Source organism: Oryctolagus cuniculus, chromosome 8 (genome assembly GCF_051225735.1).
Source record: "Oryctolagus cuniculus isolate XC-2025 breed Fujian yellow rabbit chromosome 8, ASM5122573v1, whole genome shotgun sequence".
Taxonomy (NCBI): domain Eukaryota; kingdom Metazoa; phylum Chordata; class Mammalia; order Lagomorpha; family Leporidae; genus Oryctolagus; species Oryctolagus cuniculus.
This window is the reverse complement of record NC_142874.1, coordinates 123,281,597-123,295,670: the sequence shown is the minus strand read 5'-3', so window position 1 is coordinate 123,295,670 and position 14,074 is coordinate 123,281,597. Positions and strand designations below refer to the sequence as shown.

General features: G+C 42.4%; 1 long non-coding RNA gene across 2 annotated transcripts in view; it reads left to right on the top strand.

Moving 5' to 3' along the window:
- The window catches only part of LOC103350779 (uncharacterized), a 123,814-nt gene extending 110,103 nt beyond the window's left edge, over positions 1-13,711 (top strand). The window contains exons 3-4 of one of the 2 annotated variants that reach the window (XR_016212101.1): positions 12,932-13,223; positions 13,604-13,711. This is a non-coding gene — a long non-coding RNA (uncharacterized LOC103350779). Of the gene's footprint in view, positions 1-363; positions 667-12,931; positions 13,224-13,603 lie in introns of those variants that run through there. The other variant, XR_016212102.1, reaches the window with a different exon arrangement.
- Positions 13,712-14,074: the final 363 nt, after the last annotated feature.

Here is a 14,074-nt window from a genome sequence, read left to right as displayed (position 1 = left end):
GTTTTCTGGAACTGTTTTTTCACCCAAGTTTGATTGGGTTGCTGGACATAACCTATACCTGAAATATCTTCCAACTCTCAAATTCTGTGATTTTTTTCTGGAGTTGAGGATTGTTTAGTCACTTGAGTTTGAAATAGATGGAGTAAGAATAATGAAGGAAAAAGAGAATTAAAATTAAAAATGGGACATAAGGTATCAGTACAAAAATCTGTAAGGAGCTGAAGACCTACACTGTGTTAGTGGCCACCATGACAATGGAAGCAGAGATAAAACAAGACTCAGGTCTGAGGAGGCTGTGGCTCCTTAGCAGCCACCTTTCATTCCTTTTACCTCTGCTCCCTTTCTACTATGCTCTTTTTCCAGGAACTCCCTTCAAATTGTCCACATGAGGGTGCAACAGTGATTCCTCAGCATGGAGAAAATGCAGCAACTCCTACTCCACTTGAAGCTCATTGTACACTTGCCTTGTGGCCTCCAACACTGAATGCAGCTGTGAGGCCCTCCAGGCCCATATAAGGAAAAACAAACGGAACCAGTGGATGACCTTGGACAAATAATATAAACACAGTGTTTTCATTTGTGGAATGAGGGGATCAAATGCTTCCATTTTTTTTGTGTGTGTATTCTGATGCCTATAATTCTTCTGTATCTCTGTCATCCCCACAGCTTGACTTGTTTTATTGTCAGCAGGCAGCTTGTTTCATACTAAGCTCATTTTATACTCAGAGTCTGGCCCTGAGAATAAAGCAAATGAAGTTCTTTTGAAAAAAAAAATAATTTTAAACTCCTAAGAATAATTGTCAGTTAGTTAAAGAGTTCAGCCAATGCTATTAAGTAGAACAAAAAATTGCTAAAAGGAATAAAATAGTAAGTTGTTCCTTGACAGTCAGGACAAGGGCTGATCAAGACATAGTTTCTCATGGTGTTCATTTCACTTCAACAGGTTTCCTTTTTGGTGCTCAGTTGTCACCGATCAGGGAGAATCTATGATATTTGTCCCTTTGGGACTGGCTTACTTCATTCAGCATGATGTTTTCCAGATTCCTCCATTTTGTTGCAAATGACGGGATTTAATTTTTTTTTACTGTATAGTATTTTTTTTGACAGGCAGAGTTAGTGAGAGAGACAGAGAGAAAGGTCTTCCTTCTGTTGGTTCACCCACTAAATGGCTGCTATGGCCGGCGTGCTCTGCCGATCCAAAGCCAGGAGCCAGGTGCTTCCTCCTGATCTCCCATGCAGGTACAGGGCCCAAGGACTTGGGCCATCCTCCACTGCCTTCCCAGGCCACAGCAGAGAGCTGGACTGGAAGAGCAGCAACTGCACCAGAATCTGGCACCCCAACTGGGACTAGAACCTGGAGTACCGGCGCCGCAGGTGGAGGATTAACCTTGTGAGCCACGGCACTGGCCTTTTACTGTATAGTATACTATAGAGTACATATCCCATAATTTCTTTATCCAGTTTTCTGTTGATGGGCATTTATTTTGGTTCCAGGTCATAGCTATTGTGAATTGAGCTGCAATAAACTTTGATGTGCAGACAGGTCTTTTAGTTGCCAATTTAATTTCCTTTGGGTAAATTCTAAGGAGTGGGATGGCTGGGTTGTATGGTAGGGCTCTATTCAGTTTTCTGAGCAATCTCCAAACTGTCTTCCATAGTGGCTTTACCAGTTTGCATTCTCACCAACAGTGAGTTAGTGTCCCTTTTTCCCCACATCCTTGCAAGCAATTAATAGAAATTATTCATGTTTAGAATAAAAATTCACTTATAAAACTCTGGTAAAACCAAAAAGCCAGAAATTAAATGTAACCTTGTCTATAAAACAAAAAAGGCAAATTAATAGTGTAAACTTGATGTTATACACAGTGCTGTTTTATGAATGTTAACATTTTGTTCACTGTTTTATCTAGAATTCAGCACACCTATGTTAACATGTTTCTTGTGATGTCCCAAAATTGCTATAAATTTCTGTTCTAAAGTGTTATAATGCCAGTTAGCCCTCACTTGGTGGAGAAGGCATCTGGTGTATTAAGTCTCCTTTTTTCTCTCATTAGCCTTGAACAATTAAATTATTGCATGACACTACCTCAAATACTAAAAATGAGTTCAAATCCAGGCATTGTAATCTTCAATAATTTGTAGATTATCCAGTGAATCCAAAACATATTTTTTGATTTCTGGGTTATCTAAAAAAGAAATATGTCACTGCTACCCTTTTGATGCATGTATATAATATGAAATGATTAAATCAACTTAAATATTCATGGCCTTATTTACTTAATTTTTTAGAATGAAATATTTAGTCTTTTTTTTTTTTAACAGATTTTAGTCTTTTTGAAAGGCAGAGTTACAGAGAGGCAGAAGCAGAGAGAAGGATAGAAAAAGAGATCCTCCATCCACTGGCTTACTCCCTCAATGGCTTTAATGGCTGGAGCTAGGCCAATATGAAGCAAAGAGCCAGAAGATTCTTTTAGGTCTCCCACAAGGGTGCAGTGGAGATGCACTTAGTCCATCTTCTACTGCTTTCTGAGGCTTTTCCAGAGAGCTGGATTGGAAGTAGAGCAGCTGGGACTCAAATCAATGCCCATATGGGATGTCCACACTGCAGGTGGTGGCTTTACCCACTATACCACAGCGCGAGCCTTGATTTTGGTCATCTTAATATTAGACATTTTCATAAGAATGAAATGGTACCATATTGTAGTTTTTTGTTGTTGTAATTTCCTGGTGTCCGGATGATAGGACAAAGTTTTTACAGGCTTACTTGTCGTCTATAGATATTTTCTTGTTGATTTATATTCAAGTTGTTTGCCCAGCTTTAAAACAAATTGTTTGTTATTCAGTTTGAAAGGTTTTTTTATTCTTTGAAATTAAAAAAAAATTGTGTATTTACTTGAAAGGCAGAGACCTAAATGAAAGATCTCTGCGAGTGAGATCCCAGTGGAAAGAACGGGTCATCAAAGAAGGAGGTACCTTTCTCTGAAGGGAGGAGAGAACCTCCACTTTGACCATGGCCTTGTCTAAATATGATCAGAGTCAGTGAACTCAAAAGGCTTCCATAGCCTTGGAAACTCATGACTGGAGCCTAGGGTGATTACTGATGCCATAAACAGGAATGTCAATTTGTTAAGTCAACAACAGGAGTCACTGTGCACTTACTCCTCATGTAGGATCTTTGTCCTTAGTGTGCTGTACATTGAGATTTAATGCTATAACTAGTACTCAAACAGTATTTTTCACTTTGTTTCTGTGTGGGAGCAAACTGTTGAAATCTTTACCTAATGTATGCTAAACTGATCTTCTGTATATAAAGAGAATCGAAAATGAATCTTGATGTGAATGGAAGGGGAGAGGGAGTGGGAAAGGGGAGGGTTGCGGGCAGGAGGGACGTTATGGGGGCGAAGCCATTGTAATCCATAAGCTGTACTTTGGAAATTTATATTCATTAAATAAAAGTTTAAAAAAATTTGCAAACTATGCAACAGATAAAGGATTAATAACCAGAATCTACAAAGAGATCAAGAAACTCCACAACAACAAAACAAACAACCCATTTAAGAGATGGGCCAAGGACCTCCATAGACGTTTTTCAAAAGAGGAAATCCAAATGGCCAACAGGCACATGGACAAATGTTCAAGATCACTAGCAATCAGGGAAATGCAAATCAAAACCACAATGAGGTTTCACCTTACCCCGGTTAGAATGGCTCACATACAGAAATCTACCAACAACAGATGCTGGCGAAGATGTGGGGAAAGAGGGACACTAACCCACTGTTGGTGGGAATGCAAACTGGTCAAGTCACTATGGAAATCAGTCTGGAGATTCCTCAGAAACCTGAAGATAACCCTACCGTTCAACCCAGCCATCCCACTCCTTGGAATTTACCCAAAGGAATTTAAATTGGCAAACAAATAGCGGTCTGTACCCTAATGTTTATTGCAGCACAATTCACAATAGCTAAGACCTGGAACCAACGTAAATGCCCATCAACGATAGACTGGATAAAGAAATTATGGGATATGTACTCTTTAGAATACTATACCGCAGTAAGAAACAACGAAATCCAGTCATTCGCAACAAAATGGAGGAATCTGGAACACATCATGCTGAGTAAAATAAGCCAGTCCCAAAGGGACAAATATCATATGTTCTCCCTGATCGGTGACAACTGACTGAACACCAAAAAGGAAACCTGTTGAAGTGAAATGGACATTATGGGAAAGGTGACTTGATCAGCATAGCCCTGACTGTTAATGAACAACTTAATACATTATCCCTCTTAGTACTTTTTTTTTTGTCTGTTCTACGTAATACTACTGGTTTAATTCTGTAATTAATACACAGTTATTCTTAAGTGTTGAAATTTAACTGAAAGGTGATCCCTGTTAAATGTAAGAGTGGGAATAAGAGAGGGAAGAGATGTGCAATTTGGGACATGCTCAAGCTGACTTGCCCCAAACGGTAGAGTTAGAAACATACCAGGGGATTCCAGTTTATCCCATCAAGGTGGCATGGACCAATGCCATCTCACTAGTCCCAGTGATCAATTTCTGTTCACAGTTGTTCATAATGATAGGTCTATGAGTCAAAGGGATCACATAAACAAGTCTAGTGCCTGCTAATACTAACCGATAGAATAAATAAAGGGGAGAGCGATCCAACATGGGAAGTGAGATACACAGCAGACTCAAAGAATGGCGGATGTCCTAAACAGCACTCTGGCCTCAGAATCAGCCCTTAAGGCATGCGGATCTGGCTGAAGAGCCCATGAGAGTATTTCAGGCATGGAAAGCCAAGACACTCTGGCAAAAACAAACAAACAAACAAACAAACAAACAAAAAAACCTAAATGAAAGATCTCTGTGAGTGAGATCCCAGTGGAAAGAACAGGTCTTCAAAGAAGGAGGAGGTACCTTTCTCTGAAGGGAGGAGATAACTTCCACTTTGACTATGACCTTGTCTAAATAAGATTGGAGTTGGTGAACTCAAAAGGCTTCTATAGCCTTGGAAACTCATGACTGGAACCTAGGGAGATTACTGATGCCATAAACAGGAATGTCAATTTGTAAAGTCAACAACAGGAGTCACTGTGCACTTACTCCTCATGTAGGATCTTTGTCCTTAGTGTGCTGTACATTGAGATTTAATGCTATAACGAGTACTCAAACAGTATTTTTCACTTTATGTTTCTGTGTGGGTGCAAACTGTTGATATCTTTACTTAATGTTTGCTAAACTGATCTTCTGTATATAAAGAGAATCGAAAATGAATCTTGATGTGAATGGAAGGGGAGAGGGAGTGGGAGAGGGGAGGGTTGCGGGTTGGAGGGACGTTATGGGGGGGAAGCCATTGTAATCCATAAGCTGTATTTTGAAAATTTATATTCATTAAATAAAAGTTAAAAAAATAAAAAATAAAAAAAATCAATTCAGCCAGTCTGTGTCTTAACTGAATAATTAAGGCTATTTACATTCAAGATGACTATTGATAAGTAATGACTTTTCTCTGCCATTTTACCATAAACATTCCCATTTTTTACTTTGGAATTCCTTTGTACTCTCACTGGGAGATTTTCTGCCTTTATATTCTTTACTAGTGATGACCACATTTCTTTGTTTCTTTGCAAGGCTGGTTAGGTAGTGACAAATTCTTTAAATTTCTGTTCATTATGGAAAGTATTTATTTTATCTTCATTCATAAATTAGAGGTTAACAGTATTCTTGGTGACAGGTTATTTTTTTCTCTAACACTTGGAAATGATCTTGCCATTCTCTCTTAGCCTGTAGGGTTTCTGATGAGAAGTGTGCTGTGGGTCTAATTGGAGATCCTCTGAAAGTAATCTGGTAATTCTCTCTTACACATTTTAGGATATTTTCTTTATGTCTTACTGTGGAGAGTTTTATTACAACGCATCATGCTGAAGATCTTTTCTGGTCGTGTTTATTAGTTCTGTGTGCTTCCTGTACTTGGATGTCCCTTTCTTTTTCCAAATTAGAGGAATTTCTGTTATTATATCACTATAAAGGCCTTCTAATCCTTTTTCTTTCTCCAAGTCTTTAGGAACTCCTAAAAACTGTATGTTGGGTTGTTTGATAGTATCCTATAGATTCTCAAGAGTGTTTTTTAGTTTTCTAATTTTTTCTTCTTGTATTTGGTCTGACTGTATAATTTCCTGTGCTTTGTCTTCTAAGTCAGATAGTCTTTCTTCTGCTTCAGCGATTCTGTTGTTAAAGCTTGCCACTGCATTTTTTATTTGTTCTTTTGAGTTTTTCTTTTCAAAGATTTCATTTTGCTTTCTCTCTAAGATCTCAATTTCATGGGAAAATTTTTCTTTCATATAATGTATGGATTTCACTAGTTCGTGCATTTGCTTCTGATTCCTTCTAATTAATCCTACAATCAATATTTTGAATTCCATTTCTGGCATTTCTTCAATCTCTTCATCCTCACAGTCTATTACTGAAATGTTCTATTATTTTGGAGGCATCAGGTTATGTTCCTTATTCTTGTTTCTTCAGTTGGCGCATTTATAATTCACCATTTTTGCAGGTAATTGTTGGTTTCTTACTGTTTTTTTTTTTTTTCCTGTGGTGGCTTTTATTTTTGGACTATGCCTCTGTGGATTAACACAGTATGAAATTCTTCTTCCATCTTTTACTATAGATTTTTAGAAATGACATATGAAAATAAATATCACCAAAACTAAATTGGATAGTGACATCATTAAACCTAGAATTCTTAAGAATAGACCCCAGGTCCGTGTGTTTCTTTCTCTCCCTGGCATCCATGGCGGGGGGGGTGAATCGGGAGATAGGCAGGTAATTTTAAAGCAACATAGCTTAGATTCCAGGGCAGTGTGTGTGTGTGTGTGTGTGTGTGTGGGGAGCATTGTGTGTGCTAATACTAGCATTAGATCCAGCAAATGAAGGATTAAGATGGGTGTTACCACCCATGTGGGAGACCTGGATTGAATTCCAGATTCTTCATTTTGGAATGGACCAGCCCTCATATTGCAGGTATTTTGGGAGTAATCAGAAGATGTAAAAATCTCTCTCATTCTGCCTTTCAAATAATGAACACTCAAAAATTCCAGAGCAGAATGCAGTGAGCATATCATTGTTGCTCTTTTTAGTAGAGAAAAATAAATTACTAGATCATTATTCAACACACATTAGCCCTCAAATTCAAGGTTTTTTTTATTTTAACTAACAGCATTTTATGAAATCTATAACCTAAGTGAATGACTTTATATTTATGCCAGATACGCTCACAGAAGTGCTGATAAACAGTACAAAGAGATTTGCAATTCGATGACCAAAGGAAACACATCATGTGCACTCCTTCTGAGGATTAAAGAAAATTGACGTTTCATATATTAGTTCAAGTCTATTATAATGAGTCTCTAATGATAATATAAAATAACTTGCTTTTTTATGCTGGAATAGGAAATTGTCATTTTTGGTGATAATTGGGATCAATATATTTATGATTTATGTGCTTGAAAGTGATACTGGGATATCTCCAACCAATACGCTCCTTCATTCTGAGTTACCGTAGTCAGTGATGCAGATTGGATTCTGTGCCATTCAAGCAAAAATTGGCTGTGGAGTATATATTTTCATTCCTGATGGTGTGCTTATATCACCTTGTTATTTGGTGTAGTAATTACTCATGTGACAGCAAATAAGAAGAAAGCATTAATAATTTGTAAGAACATTTTCTGTATATGTTTCTTCCATGACTTTAGGAAAAAGGCAGAACTTTTCACTTCCTTTCTAAGTTAGAGGCCTAGATTTAAAATTTCTCTTGTATTGCTGGCCAAAGGGAAGGGCCAATATTCTTCAGCTTACCAAAATACTAACATTGTGAAACTGCTGTAGTTCAGATTATTAAAAATGCCACTTCCTTGTTTTTGTTTGTGATCTTAGTACCACTGGTAAAATGGTTTGTTTGAGTCTAGTTGCTTCCACTTTTCATTCCCCATGTCATGCTCCCTACCCATGCACCACTCACCTCACCTCACCTGTTAATGTTATCTTGCATCATAATTCTCAGGTAATGATCTTTTTTTTTAACTTTTATTTAGTAAAAATTTCCAAAGTACAGTTTATGGATTACAATGGCTTCCCAGACCATAATTTCCCTCCCACTCGCACCCCCCCATCTCCCGCTCCCTCTCCCATTCCATTCCCATCAAGATTCATTTTCAATTCTCTTTATATACAGAACATAAATTTAGTATATATTTAGTAAAGATTTGAACAGTTTGCACCCACACAGAACATAAAGTGAAAAATACTGTTTCAGTACTAGTTATAGCATTACTTCACATTGAACAACACATTAAGGACAGAGATCCTACATGAGGAGTAAGTGCACAGTGACTCCTGTTGTTGACTTAACAAATTGACACTCTTGTTTATGGCGTCAGTAATCTCCCTAGGCTCTAGTCTTGAGTTGCAAAGGCTATGGAAGCCTTTTGAGTTTGCTGACTTCGATCTTATTCAGACAAGGTCATAGTCAAAGTGGAAGTTCTCTCCTCCCTTCAGAGAAAGGTACCTCCTTCTTTGATGACCCCGTTCTTTCTACTAGGATGTTACTCACAGAGATCTTTCATCATTTAGGTGTTTTTTTTTTTTTTTTTCCCCCAGAGTGTCTTGGCTTTCCATGCCTGCAATACTCTCATGGGCTCTTCAGCCAGATCTGAATGCCTTAAGGGCTGATTCTGAGGCCAGAGTGCTGTTTAGGACATCTGCCATTCTATGAGTCTGTTGTGTATCCTGCTTCCCATGTTGGATCATTCTCTCCCTTTTTGATTCTATCAGTTAGTGTTAGCAGACACTAGTCTTCTTTGTGTGATTCCTTTGACTCTTAGACCCATCATTATGGTCTATTGTGAACTGAAATTGATCACTTGGACTAGTGAGATGGCATTGGTACATGCCACCTTGATGGGATTGAATTGGAATCCCCTGGCACATTTCTTTTTTTTTTAATTTTTTTAACTTTTATTTAATGAATATAAATTTCCAAAGTACGGCTTATGGATTACAATGGCTTCCCCCCCATAACGTCCCTCCCACCCGCAACCCTCCCCTTTCCCACTCTCTCTCCCCTTCCAATCACATCAAGATTCATTTTCGATTCTCTTTATATACAGAAGATCAGTTTAGCATACATTAAGTAAAGATTTCAACAGTTTGCACCCACACAGAAGCATAAAGTGAAAAATAATAGATGATTTTTTAAATGATGATGAAATCAGATCAGACCTATTGTCATGTTTAATCCCAGTGAGAGTCAAGTTGGGAATTGATAATTTCTTCTTCTTCTTCTTCTTCTTTTTTTTTAACAGAAGATCAGTTTAGTATACATTAAGTAAAGATTTCAACAGTTTGCACCCCCATAGAAACACAAAGTGAAATATACTGTTTGAGTACACGTTATAGCATTAAGTCTCAATGTACAGCACATTAAGGACAGAGATCCTACATGAGGAGTAAGTGCACAGTGACTCCTGTTGTTGACTTTACAAATTGACATTCCTGTTTATGGCATCAGTAATCTCCCTAGGTTCCAGTCATGAGTTTCCAAGGCTATGGAAGCCCCTTGAGTTCTCCGACTCTTATCTTGTTCAGACAAGGTCATAGTCAAAGTGGAGGTTCTCTCCTCCCTTCAGAGTGTGGGGAGCAGCCCGGACTGGACTGAGTTACTGGAATTAAGACTTATTCTATGCATCTGCTCTCCCACAATATGGCGCTGGGAGAGAAGTAAACAGCTTCCACACAGCTGCCTCCAGTTCAACTAATAAACTGTAGGACTTGCTCCTGATTGGAGGAGAGCAGCGTACTCGGCGTGTGGGCAGCCGAGTTGGGATTGGCGGAGGAGGACTATAAAGGAGGAGAGAGACGGCATGCACCAGGAACATCTATGGGGAACATCTAAGGGAACCCGTGCAGCCCCCGAGAGAACCAGCCGGCGGTGTGCCGCTCCCCTGCGGAAGTGGGGAATGCGGCCAGGGGGAACTGCCCTTCCACGGAGGTGGAAGGGATAGTAGCCAACCCGGGAAGAACCAGCAGCAAACCCGGGGAGGGCCGAGCAGACGAAAGAACAGCGCAGGGTCCTGTGTCGTTCCTCCACGAAGAGGGGGAGCGACATAATGGTGCCGTGACTCGGATATGAAGCCTAGGCAGGGCTTAGTGTCGTTCCTCCACGAAGAGGGGGAGCGACATAATGGTGCCGTGACTCGGATAGGAAACCTAGCTCGGATAGGAAACCTAGGACGGATATGAAACTTAGGAGGGAAGAAATGACTCGGATTAGGAAACCTAGGTCGGATAGCAAACTTAAGAGGGAAGAAACGGGAAGAACTGGGAAAATACCGGAGAGAGAGACTAGCAAACAGCCTAGGGAAAAGCCGGACGAAAAGGGTGCCGGAAGAAGCTATTGAAAGCCTAGGCATAGACTCGGATACGGACTACGGGGGGAAGCTGGGAGAAATCTCTAAGGTCGAAAGCGAAAGTGAAAGCTAGAACAAACAGACTCGGATGCGGACTGTGGGGAGAGGCCAGGAGATGACTCGGATTAGGAAACCTAGGTCGGATAGCAAACTTAAGAGGGAAGAAACGGGAAGAACTGGGAAAATACCGGAGAGAGAGACTAGCAAACAGCCTAGGGAAAAGCCGGACGAAAAGGGTGCCGGAAGAAGCTATTGAAAGCCTAGGCATAGACTCGGATACGGACTACGGGGGGAAGCTGGGAGAAATCTCTAAGGTCGAAAGCGAAAGTGAAAGCTAGAACAAACAGACTCGGATGCGGACTGTGGGGAGAGGCCAGGAGAAATGAGGGAGGAATATCGTTGGAGGAAAGCTTGGGGAAACATACCGGGTAGAGAAAAATGTTAGGGAAAATGAAGCCGCGAGTGCAGGCCGAGGCGGATACGAAAGCCACTTTGGGATTCTCAAGTTAGCCCGGGAATAGGGGGCGAAAAGTTGAAACCAGAAGCTGAAACGGAAGCCAGATCGTGGGGCGGAGACATATGCTGGGTTGAATTCGCCAGGCTAGCCCGGGGAACTTAGATTGAATACTAGTGGCGGACACGTAAGCTACGCTGTGTTACTCGCGGAAGCCGCCGCGTGCAGAGAGAGCACGGGGCGTGAATAGATAGGGAACGGGGCTGGCGCGAGGCCGTGGTGCAGACGCGAAGGGCGTGGAGACCGCGGAGCGCGCGAAGCCAAGCCGCGCAAAGCCGGGAAGCTGCGCAGATGAAAGAGGCGCGGGCTGAAGCGGCTCAGCTGGAAAGCCTCGGAGAAATAGCCTCGGGGCGGAGCCTGCCGGCACGGCGAGGCACCAGGAAGCTGCGGGGATAAGAGAAACAGAAGTTTTAGAAGTAAAGTGAGAGAAATAGGAATGCTGGAAGATAGAAGTGGAATGGGAGAAATAGGAATGCCCGGAGATAGAGAAATAGAGAAATAGAAAGGCCTCCCCTCAACATGGCAATAAGAAGGCTTGGATTCGGTCTGCCCGATTAGTGAGGCGATGAGCACCTGGGCGGCTAGCAGCTTATGCGCCGCAGGTCACCGAAGACAGGCACGAATTAACATCAGTAAGGCCTCCCCCACAATACGGCAATGAGAAGGCTTGGATTCGGTTTGCCTGATAGGGCTTGTAAGCCCCCTGCAGGCTCGACCAGAGCATGCGCTGCAGGGCACCGAACACAGGCACCTATCAGCGCCTAAAAACCTCCTCACAACATGGCGAAGAGAGGACCCGGATTCGGTTTGCCTGATGGATAGGACTTGTAAGAGCCTGTGGCAACTCTAGCAAGTAGAGCAGAGTGTGTGCTGCGGGACACCGAAGACAGGCGCGTATCAACGCCAAAAATAAAAAGAAAGGGGGATCTGTGGGGAGCAGCCCGGACTGGACTGAGTTACTGGAATTAAGACTTATTCTATGCATCTGCTCTCCCACAATATGGCGCTGGGAGAGAAGTAAACAGCTTCCACACAGCTGCCTCCAGTTCAACTAATAAACTGTAGGACTTGCTCCTGATTGGAGGAGAGCAGCGTACTCGGCGTGTGGGCAGCCGAGTTGGGATTGGCGGAGGAGGACTATAAAGGAGGAGAGAGACGGCATGCACCAGGAACATCTATGGGGAACATCTAAGGGAACCCGTGCAGCCCCCGAGAGAACCAGCCGGCGGTGTGCCGCTCCCCTGCGGAAGTGGGGAATGCGGCCAGGGGGAACTGCCCTTCCACGGAGGTGGAAGGGATAGTAGCCAACCCGGGAAGAACCAGCAGCAAACCCGGGGAGGGCCGAGCAGACGAAAGAACAGCGCAGGGTCCTGTGTTGCTCCTCCACGAAGAGGGGGAGCGACACAGAGAAAGGTACCTCCTTCTTTGAAGACCTGTTCTTTCCTCTGGGATCTCACTCACAGAGATCTTTCATTTAGGGTTTTTTTTTTTTTTCCAGAGTGTCTTGGCTTTCCATGCCTGAAATACTCTCATGGGCTTTTCAGCCAGATTGGAATGCCCTGGCATATTTCTAACTCCACCATTTGGGGCAAGTCAGATTGAGCATGTCCCAAATTGTATATCTCCCAATCCCAGACATGGTCTGACACTCCGGTTGTGGTTATCCTATGAATGCCTGCATTCCAGATCCAGATTTTTATGGCTGTGCTGTACTTCCCACGTCACAGACATTGGAGTCACCAGATCAGCCTCTGTAGAAAGCTGGGGCACAAACTGACTCCAGTGCCACTATAACCTTGCACACATCTATGCTCCCATTAGCAGTTACCTCAAATATCCACACTTCGTATACTATTAACAGAGTGGCTGCAGAGTTGTCTATGCCCTGAGCACCAGGGGAAGTATGACACGGGATCCGGGAGATGTGGTACCCCCATGCATGTCTGTATTTTAGGCCTCTGTTCTATGGCAACTCCATGGGACCACTCATCAAGCAGCAGTGCTGTTCAACCTGGTGACAGTAGGAATCTCCTCAGCAATAGCTTCCCTAGTGGGAGGAAGAAGTCAAGAGGACCAGAGCAGCCACTGCCACTGAAGATCATAAAAACCCTCTCTGCGACCACAGGTGTCCAACATTGCCACTGAGGATCCCTGCAATCTTCAGCAACATTGACCTGAGCTGATAAAGCCAACCTGGGTCACCTTGTGGGTGACAGGGCTGTTTCAGCCCCACATAATAAGAGAAGGTCTTGGCCGGCGCCGCGGCTCACTAGGCTAATCCTCCGCCTAGCGGCGCCGGCACACGGGGTTCTAGTCCCGGTCGGGGCGCCGGATTCTGTCCCGGTTGCCCCTCTTCCAGGCCAGCCCTCTGCTGTGGCCAGGGAGTGCAGTGGAGGATGGCCCAGGTGCTTGGGCCCTGCACCCCATGGGAGACCAGGAAAAGCACCTGGCTCCTGGCTCCTGCCATCGGATCAGCGCGGTGCGCCGGCCGCAGCGCGCCGGCCGCAGCGCGCCGGCCGTGGCGGCCATTGGAGGGTGAACCAACGGCAAAAGGAAGACCTTTCTCTCTGTCTCTCTCTCTCACTGTCCACTCTGCCTGTCAAAAAAAAAAAAAAAATAAGAGAAGGTCTTTTCATAGTGTATGTAGCCCCTGAAGACTAAAAGCAGTGGCTCTTCCACCTAAAGCGTGGTCATCAATGTAAAGCAAGAGGAAATATGAAAATACATATACAAAGAACACAAAAATTTCCCAGTAGCTGACCCCAAGGAAGTGGCAATGTATGAACTGAGCAGAAAATAATTCAAAATAATTGTTTCAGAAAGTCCAGTGAACATCAAGAAAGTACTGAGAAAAATTCAGTGAAATCAGGCAAGTAAAAATAACTAAAATGATATAGTCAGCAGATTAAAATTACAAAAATGAAAATTGAGATGAAAAATACAGTGAGTATAGTAAAACTACAATAAAGTATCAAGAACAGAATGGATTAAGCATAGAAAAGAATTTATAATCTCAAAGTTTATTTGTAAATCCACAGTCAGAGACAGCAAATGAACAACAGTAACAATGACCAAAAAGACAAGGAATGAAAAATGC